General features: G+C 32.9%; 1 protein-coding gene across 6 annotated transcripts in view; it reads left to right on the forward strand.

The window, feature by feature from the left end:
* The window catches only part of ZNF407 (zinc finger protein 407), a 654,777-nt gene that overhangs the window by 467,414 nt on the left and 177,766 nt on the right, over positions 1-9,597 (forward strand). The gene's annotated exons all lie outside the window — the stretch shown is intronic.

Genomic DNA, 9,597 nt, shown 5'->3' on the forward strand with positions numbered 1-9,597 from the left:
ATCTCTAGGATACTCTGATTTTTATTCTATAGAAATCCTCATAAAATCCCCAGAGAATTTGTTAATCAAATTACATATTTTCATTAGAGCTTCGTAATTATAACTTCATTGTAATGAAATATATTTTATTCCAAACTTTATTTTAGGGGGAGCTAGATGGTGCAGTAGATAAAGCACCAAGCCTGGAGTCAGAAGGACCAGAGTTCAAATATGGTGTCAGATATAGTTAGCTATGTGATTTTGGACAAGTCACTTGCCTTGCAAAAATTTTTTAAAAGCCAGCTTTATTTTTACTTGATTATCTCAGTTTTGAAAGTATTGTGTTCATAGATTACCTCATTTTCCTGAAACAGTTTAAAATTTTTTTTCTTACTCGAATAACTGTTGAATTATTAGTTTTTCTTAATAACAAAGAGGTCAGCTAATCTCCATTTAGGATTACTATTCAGTCAAATTTTCTTATTTGTAAAATTTATATTAGGATCCAAGTATATAGTATGTTAAGATTATGCTGGTAGCTGCTTCTAAACCCATTTTTCTTGGTAGGACATTCAGAAGACACTAAGAAAGTTTTTCCTTTGCATGTATTGATAAAGTTTAGCTATTTAAAAAAATTTCTTTAGGTTTATTTATTTAATAATATTATATATATATATATATATATATATATATATATATTTATATAAATATAACCCCCCCACTCCCCCCCCACAAGATAGAGAAATATCAGGAATAGTGAGAGAGAGAAAAAAAGTGTACTTCAGTCTGTTCAGATTCCAGTGGCTCTGTCTCTGGGATGAGTTGCCTTCTTTATCATAAGTCCACCAGAGAAGTTGCTTCAATATTTTTCCCACAGTTGCTGTTACTAGCTGTATTTCCCTCCACTGTATTCCTCACCACTCTCATTTATTCTATTCTCTCTCTCCTTTTACCCTGTCCCTATTCAGAAGTGTGCTGTATCTGAGTACCTTCTCCCATGATCTTCCCTCTCTTCTATCACCTACTCCCCCCCTTCTCTCCTCCCATTCCCCCTTATCCCATTCCTTTCCTCTCATTTTTTTCTAGGGTAAGATAGATTTCTATACCCTATTAAATGTGTCTGGTATTTCCTCTCTGAGCCATTTCTCATGAGAATGAAGGCTCACTCATTCCCCCTCACCCCCCCTTCCACTTCATTCCAAAAGCTTTATCTTGACTCTTATGTGAAATATCTTAGCCTCTTCTTCGTCTCCTTTCCTTTCCTCCCAGTACTTTCCTTTATCACCCATTGTCTCCATCTTTTTTACTATATTATACCATTATATTCTGCTCCTTTCTGTGTCCTGTCTATATATGCTCCTTCTAACAGCTCTTATCGATGAGAAAGTTCGTATGAGTTATCAATATCTTCTTTCCATGCAGGAATACAAACAATTCAACGTGATAATTAGTACTTTTTGTTAACCCCCTCTATCAAACTTTCTGTTCAGCTCTGGTTGTTTCAATAGGAAAGTTTAAAGTCCTCTGTTTCATTGAAAGTCCATCTTTTCCCCTGAAAGGGGGTATTCAGTTTTGCTATGTAGTTGATTCTTGGTCGTAAAGAATCTTTTGCCTTCCAGAATATCATATTCCAAGTCCTATGAACCCGTGATTGTAGATGCTGCCATATCCTGTGTAATCCTTATTATAGAGCCATGGCAGGAAGTGTTTGTTTCTGGCAGCTTTTAATGCTTTCTCTTTGTCTTGAGAATTTGGAATTTGATTATACTATTCCTGAGATGTTTTCTTTTGGCATCTCTTTTAGGAGGTGATCAGTGAATTCCCTCAATTTCTATTTTACCCTTCTGCATCTAGGATCTCATGGCAATTTTTGCTGTATTTTTTCTTGAAAAATGAAGTCTAAGTTCTTTACCTGGTTGTGATTTTCAGGTTGCCCAATAATTTTTAAATTATCTTTCTTGGATCTCTTTTCAAGATCAGTTGTTTTTCCAATGAGATATTTCATACTTTCTTCTAATTTTTGGTTCTTTTGGAAGAGTTTTATTTCTTCCTGAATTCTCGCAAAGTTACCAGCTTCCTTTAGTTCCATTCTCCTTTTGAGGGAGTTATTTTCTTCAGAGAGCTTTTTTATTTCCTTTTCCAGCTGACCAATTCTGCTTTTTTCAAGCATTCTTCTCCTCCTTTGCCTTTTGTGTTGCTTTTTCCATTTGGCCTAAACTGGTTTTTAACATAACATTTTCTTCAGTATTTTTTTGTATTTCTTTCACCAACTGTGGACTTGGGACTTGGTTCTCATGACTTATCTGCATTGCTCTCATTTATCCTCCCAATTTTTCTTCTACCTTCCTTAATTGCTTCTCAAAATCATTTTTTGAATTCATCCATAGTCTGAGCCCATTTTCTATTTCTCTTGGACGTTTTGGCTACAGAGGCTTCAATTTTGTCATCTTCTGAGTATTTATTTTCATCCTTAATGGGATCAAAGTACTTTTCTATGGTCAGATTCTTCTTTTTCTGTTGTTTGCTCATTTCCTCAGTCTATGACTGATTTACCACATTTCCAAGATTTTTTGGGGGGTGGGGTTTGTTACACTGCCCTAGGACCCTAATTCCTTCAGAGTGTTATGAGAGACTCTGACTGCTTTCTTGACTGTGCTCTGGTATGTGGATGACCACTCTCTCCTCTCTGCCCTGGAGCTGTGAGAAGGGTCCTGCTCAGCTATGATAGTATGGCTGCAACCTGGATCTGAGTGTGGGCAAATAGCATAGTCCTGCCCTAGGGAGAGCAGAGAAAACTCTGTAGTCTTTCCCTACCCCCTTACCATCTGTGGGCTGAGAGCTCTGGAAGTTCTAGATGGTTCTGCCAATTCGCGCTGCAAGTTCTCACCACAGGGCTGCTCTGAGGCCATCGCTCTGCTCTGTGCTCATTCTATTGTGGCAGAATTCTCTCATTGCTCCTTCAGGCTGTCTCTGGTGATCCCTGGGCTAAGAGGTCTGGAAACCACCCCCCTCTGCCATGGACCCAGGGGCCCCCAGGCATCCAGGCACCCAGGCTCAGGGGTCTGTTCTTGGAAGGCTGGAACTGGTTTGCTCCAGCCCAGCTGCACTGCAGCTGTGGCTCTTTCCAGTCCCGATCCTGGTGAAACAGACCTTTCCTGTAGATCTTCTAAGTTATCTTGGACTGGGAAATTGTATCACTCAGTCTTTCTTTGCGGTCTGCCCCTTTAAATTTTGGCTAGAGTCATAATTTGATGGCTTTTGGAGTTTTTTGAGAAATAAATTTCTGGGAATTCCTACCTTTACTCTGCCATCTTGGCTCCACCCCCATCCCTTTTCGAGTTTAGCTATTAATATAATTATCATAATATTTGTTCGTAATCACCCTATTGAAAATTTGACAGGCATTTTAGTGAGTTCTGAAAATATCAAACCATATATTCTCTACTTGATTTTTCAAAATAATATTGTTGGAATTCTTTTGTTCCACAATAATGGAGGAAATATTCCTGGTTCCTCAAGTTTTGACTTTATCATATTAGAATTTTCATTTTCCTGAAATCTATTTCAAGTAATTAAGTCTCATGTTAAGTTTTGATGGCGAATGAAATACTGAGTTCAGTCAAAGATCAGAGTCAATTTCAGTCTCTTCCAAATACTAGTTATGTGATTTTTTTTTCCTCCTTAGAACAAGAAGCAGCAAATTCCTCTACAAATAAGTGATTTTTTTTGTTAAAATAGCATCTGCACTGTGAAAGGAAATAGGGGAGCCATACACATAAATTATATATGTTTAATGAATTTTACTGCAATAAACTACTTTCATCCAAATGGGAACTTAGCAGGTATGGAAACTAATGGATAGTATAGTATATAAATCTCCAAATGTGTACCAGATAACCTATAGAGTATAATAGGGGGTGTCACACTAGGAAAGTTGTCTTTCCAGCTTTTCTTTTTGCACATGTTAAGGTCCCATCTCTGAAATATTTTCCTTATTCTCTACTGGTTCTATGACAGTTAATGATAATGGAAGCAAGGGGATATTTATCTTCACACTGATCTACTCCTTGGAAGCATTATGATTTTTTGAAGAAGCATAGCAGGGAGACAGTCTAACTCAACTCAAGGGCTGATTCATAATGAGATACAAGCCTATTCTGTGATTTTTTAAAACCAGACTCCAAGAAGTCTTTCTAGAGCCTAAGGGGCACATATTTGTACCTAAGTGCCTCTTATGTGATCTAATGTCAATACAAAGGAAAATGGGGTGTGAATTTTGCTTTTGATCTGATTTTCTTATTTAACCCTTCTCTCCTAAGAGATACTCCAGACTCAGTCTAAAGAATGAGGTAGAGGTTCAGTAAATAGATATTTGCTCATAGCTTTTTGTTCGGGTCTTCACATTGAAGTGTTCTGCATCTGAGTGTGGGCAAATAGCATAGTCCTGGCCCAGGGAGAGCAGAGTGACCAGTAGAGAGTTACCAGGCATTAAAATAGATTCTGTCCTATATGATATGTTTTTTATTTGTGAAATGTAGATACTACTAGTTCTGCCCACAGCAGGTTGTTATAAGGTTCAATGTGATACTGTTTGTAAAAAATCTTTGTAAATTTTAAAGTGCTTTATAAATATTAACTATCCTTATTATTCCTATGTGATAATTGCTCTCATAAATCTTGAGTAAGATTTTTTCATTAAATTATTATATGTATAGAGTACTTATGGCTATTTTCCCAACTCTTAATGAATTTGGATTTTAGTAACTTAATTTACAGTGGCAGCAGAATTCTTTATTTTTTATGCAGTTTAATAGTAAACATCATTTTATATCATTTTTTTTTGCTTTACCCTGTCTTTGCAGTAAGAATGGGATTACATTACTTTTATCAAAACCCCAAAATCTTTTTTCTGTCCTTTAATAACTAATTCAGTACCCTTTAAACTATACTTAGCTATTTCTTAATTCTACCCAAGTGCATCACTTTACTCTTAGACACATTAAATTTCATATTCCACCTCTGAGCCCATTTATCTAATCTATTACAGTTACCTTGTAAAACAGCTACATCCTTTTGTATCTTAACCACACCCCCTCATTTAGTGCCATATGCAAATTTGCTAATCTTACAGATTATCTTAATCATTAATAAAAAATATTAGTATCTCAATATAGATTCCTGTGGGACTCAGTTTATAACCCAATTTCTTTAAGATTTCCAGACCCTCTGTTTTTACTCTAGTTATTTTCATACTGTTTTATTAGTTTGGTCCCTGACCTGTGTCACAAAAGTTGGTACTATAATTCATTCTGTGAAACTCTGTCCAAAAATCACAGAAAACTCCTTTATATAGACCAATTATTATCTCACCCAAAAAACGAATGAAATTTGTCTGACATGATTGCCTTTGGTAAATCCTTTCTGACTCACACCTATTAAATTGTACTTTTCCAAATGTATCATTAAGCTCATCCATAAGTATCATCTCAAATTTATTTCCTAATATAGTTGTTAGACTTACAGGTCTATAATTTTCAGCCTCTTCGCTCTTTCTTTTTAACATTCAGACTGGATTCGTTGTTTTTTAATCTCCTAGTATTTCACTTGTAACAAAAGACTTCCTAAAATAATTAATAGTTCAACAGTTTGATTCCTTAACCTCACACATCACATTTCTGTTAAACTCATTGGGTTTTTTTGGTTTTTGTTTTTTTGAGGGGTTTTTTTTTGCTGCTTTTCATATCTACTTTTAAATATTATAGATTTTTTTTTTTGCTATGAAGTTGCTTTCATAGTCTAGTCTAAGGGATTATGTTATAACAAGGTCCTTTTGATGTTTTCTGTAACTATTTTTTTTTTAACCCTTGGAGGATTTCCAAAATAGAGAACTATTTCTCTTTGCTTTACTACCATTGGCAATCACAATGCTCTCAAGACTAATTGCCACCAATGGTTATTGCTGTTGTTTATGTTTTTGGAGAGTTAACCAAAATTGCTTCTGACTTTTTAGAAAAATATATGTTGATTTACATTCAGATAGACTTGGTCAAGACTTTTTTTCTGTTAAATACAAATACTTAGTGAATGACATTGTTTAAATTACATTCATTATTTGCTAGCATAGTTTCTTTTCATTTATTTAATATTTATTTCTGTATTGTATAACTCTTCTTTGCCTATTTGACTTTGAGATATAATTAAAGGGTTTTGTGGGTTTTACTTTGCCATTATCTAGTTTGCTATCCTATGAAGATTAGCTTAATCTGCCCTAGTTCAATAACTGACATTATTCTAGTATTTTTGAAACCTTCCTTGCATATTGTTGTCTTTTAACATTGTTAAGAAGACAGAGAAACACATTAGTACAGTTATCTCTATTTTGCATTTTTTTTTTTTTAGGTTTTTGCAAGGCAATGGGGTTAAGTGACTTGCCCAAGGCCACACAGCTAGGTAATTATTAAGTGTCTGAGACCAGATTTGAACCCAGGTACTCCTGACTCCAAGGCCTGTGCTTTATCCACTACACCACCTAGCCGCCCCTAGTTTGCATTTTTTGTCACTTAAGAGGAACAAGAATTTCTTAGAAATTTTGGCATTTGGAGGCTAATATAATTATTTATTGCCACATTGATTTTAAGAGATGTTTAAAGAGGAATTTTGGAAAGAAATTAAAAGATTTATGCTTTGGACAATTCTGAAAATATTTTGTCCTTTCTCTTTAATCACAGGAAGCTGCATGATAGAAGTATTTTTTTATAATTTTAGAATTTTCAGAGATTTCAGAGGACATTTTTCCATCTCATACCTGAGAAAGGATCCCCTTTACAATATACCTATCATGTTAATTCTTAGCCACCCTTTGCTTGCAAACCCAATGGAAAATAAAGTATTTTACAAAAAGTCTGCAAGTTTGAATTGTGATTGGAATGCTATCATTCATCACTTTTGTAAATTTTGGTAGATCACAACTTCTTAGTTTCTTTACTGTCAAATAAGGATAATATCTATCTGCTCCTCCTAGGAGAATCCATCTAGACTCTATAATTATGTTGATAAGTGTAAGAAGAAATTATTATTGATTTAAAAATTTTCAGAGCAATATTCTTGGTTTTCTATTTATGGTGGTGGTTGGTTTTTTTGTTTGAAGGACAGAGGCACTATATTATCAATAGAAGAAAAAGCAAAATGAAATTTGGAAAAATAAAAAAAATTATTTTTTATAACTTTTCTTTTTTATTCATTAAATCATATCAATCTGTATTTAAAATATAAACTATATATATATATACATATATATATGTATATATACATATATATATATATATATACATATATATATGTATATATATATATATATATAGCCAGAAGCTTCTGACTCTTTAGTAATTGATTATTCTGTCAAGATTATTGGGCTTAAGTTCCTATTATACTTGAACTTTTAGTTTTAGTCTGTCTATAAGATACAGTACTTGCCTGAAAAGAATTTCCTTTCTATTGTGCAGTTTAATGCTCTGTAAAATCCTTAATGTCATTCAATACATTTAAAAGAAAGTTGAAAGAATACTATTGAAATTCAAGTTTTGTTGTCAACACCTTTGTGATTGGCTAAAGAGATCTGAAATTCTTGGGAAAGCAGTTCTATCATTTGTTTTGGAACTCAGGTTCTCTGTTATTCAAGCATGTCTGTCCCTATATGGTGGATGAGAAAAATATAGAAGTTCTGTTTAATTCTTTTTTCTTTTTTGCAGTAATCAATTACAGCATTTTCCTAAAATCCACATTTTTTTCATTTCTTAATATTTTTCTGTGCTTTTATGAGTAGTTTGGTTAAAATACAGTATTTTCCCTATTTTTCAAAGAACTTTTCCATGCTTTCCTTACCTCTTCTTGAGGGAGACAAGGTTATATAGGCAAACTGTTTTATGATTATTTCATCAACATCAGACAAAAGTGAGATCTTATCTGATCTAACAGTTGCAATATTCATGATCTGAATCCTGAAAGTTCAAATAGTTAAAAATAAACAAAATTGTGATCTTATCCCACTTGACAACCACATTTATCAAAATATTAAAGAAAAAAAATTGATTGTTAGCAGTTATAGTGACAATGATTTTATCAGTTAATGATAAGAATTTTGCATTTATAGTGTTTTTTATTTTATTCAATTCAATCTACTTTACAGTTTTTAGAAATCTACACACATACACACACAAGCACAAACACACATACAGACAAACACACACACACACATACACTCATATACACATGTAGAATCTCCCAAGGCTCTCCATTTTAACTACAACTGAAATGCGGTCATATTTGAGACGAAAACAAAACAAAATAGATGTTGACTAGTACTTAATACTCTAAGATTAATTTTTAAAATTGAAACTTCTCATTTTCATTGAAGATTTGTACTGTTAGTCAAATTATATGAGAAATTTAAATTTATTTACACCAATGGGAAACCTTAGTTCAGAATTCAGTGTATGTAATTGTCCAGTATCATTTAATTCAATTTAGTTTTCACTGACAGAATTCTTATATCAATTTTGATAATTAAATATTGTCTTAAAAATTCATTGGTTTCCTCAACCTTATTTAACACTTAAGGATCTAGTTTTGAGTTAGAAAGTAGAATATTTCATAATCACCCCTTCTCCAAATGACCTGTTACAGTGAGGAGTTTATAACTTATAATATCTGCCTTTCATATAAATCTTGATTTAAATGACTTTTCAAAATAAGCCAACGATAATGAGAAATTGTGCATATTAAGAATGTAGTTCATATTGGAAGATTTTGTTACATAATTTGTCATAACTTTTAGATAACATTTGAAACACTTTGATGATGGTTTTTCTCTCTGATTACCCTCCCCCCATACACTATATTCTGTGTGTGTATGTGTGTGTGTGTGTATATATATATATACACTAAGAAAAATTCTTTAGTAGTTATTAAATTTCCTAGCTAGAACAAAAAACAACTTTTTTTAAAAGAACATTTTTTTCTTCATTATTATTCCTTTTTTATTTGGCCATACTAGAAAAGAAGAAGTAGAATATTAAGCATTTTTGCTGATAAAGTTGTAGTTTTAAAACCTAATAAGTCAAAAAAAACATCCCATATTTAGAACAGAATTTAGAACAGAAAGAGATTTTGGAGATAATTTAGTAAAATGTCCCCTCATTGTATATAGATAAGAAAACTGAGACCCAAAGAGAGAAGAAAACTGAGACCCAAAGAGGTTAAATGAGTTACTTGAGATCCCATTACTCTGAAGTTAAAGAACAAGTTCTCAAGGTCAAAATCTCTACCTCAGATTCCATTGCTCTTCCTACTTTTATTATGTTAACAAATATCTGTAATAAAGCAACACTTTGAGTGACTATAGAAAGTTATTGGTTTTTTGTCAGAAAAAATATGGAAAAAATTATTGCCCTTTCTTAAGATTTTCTATAGCTGCCATTTTTTTCTAAGTAAAGAAAAAAAGCACTTAAATGCATTATTTTAAAAGAGGAAAAATCCATCAAGGTAAAGTAGTCACTTAAATCAGCTAACAGTTCTTTCTCACTATAGTTTAGGCCTCAGCTAGATAAAATGATATTTTTG

Source organism: Macrotis lagotis, chromosome X, assembly GCF_037893015.1.
Source record: "Macrotis lagotis isolate mMagLag1 chromosome X, bilby.v1.9.chrom.fasta, whole genome shotgun sequence".
Classification (NCBI taxonomy): domain Eukaryota; kingdom Metazoa; phylum Chordata; class Mammalia; order Peramelemorphia; family Peramelidae; genus Macrotis; species Macrotis lagotis.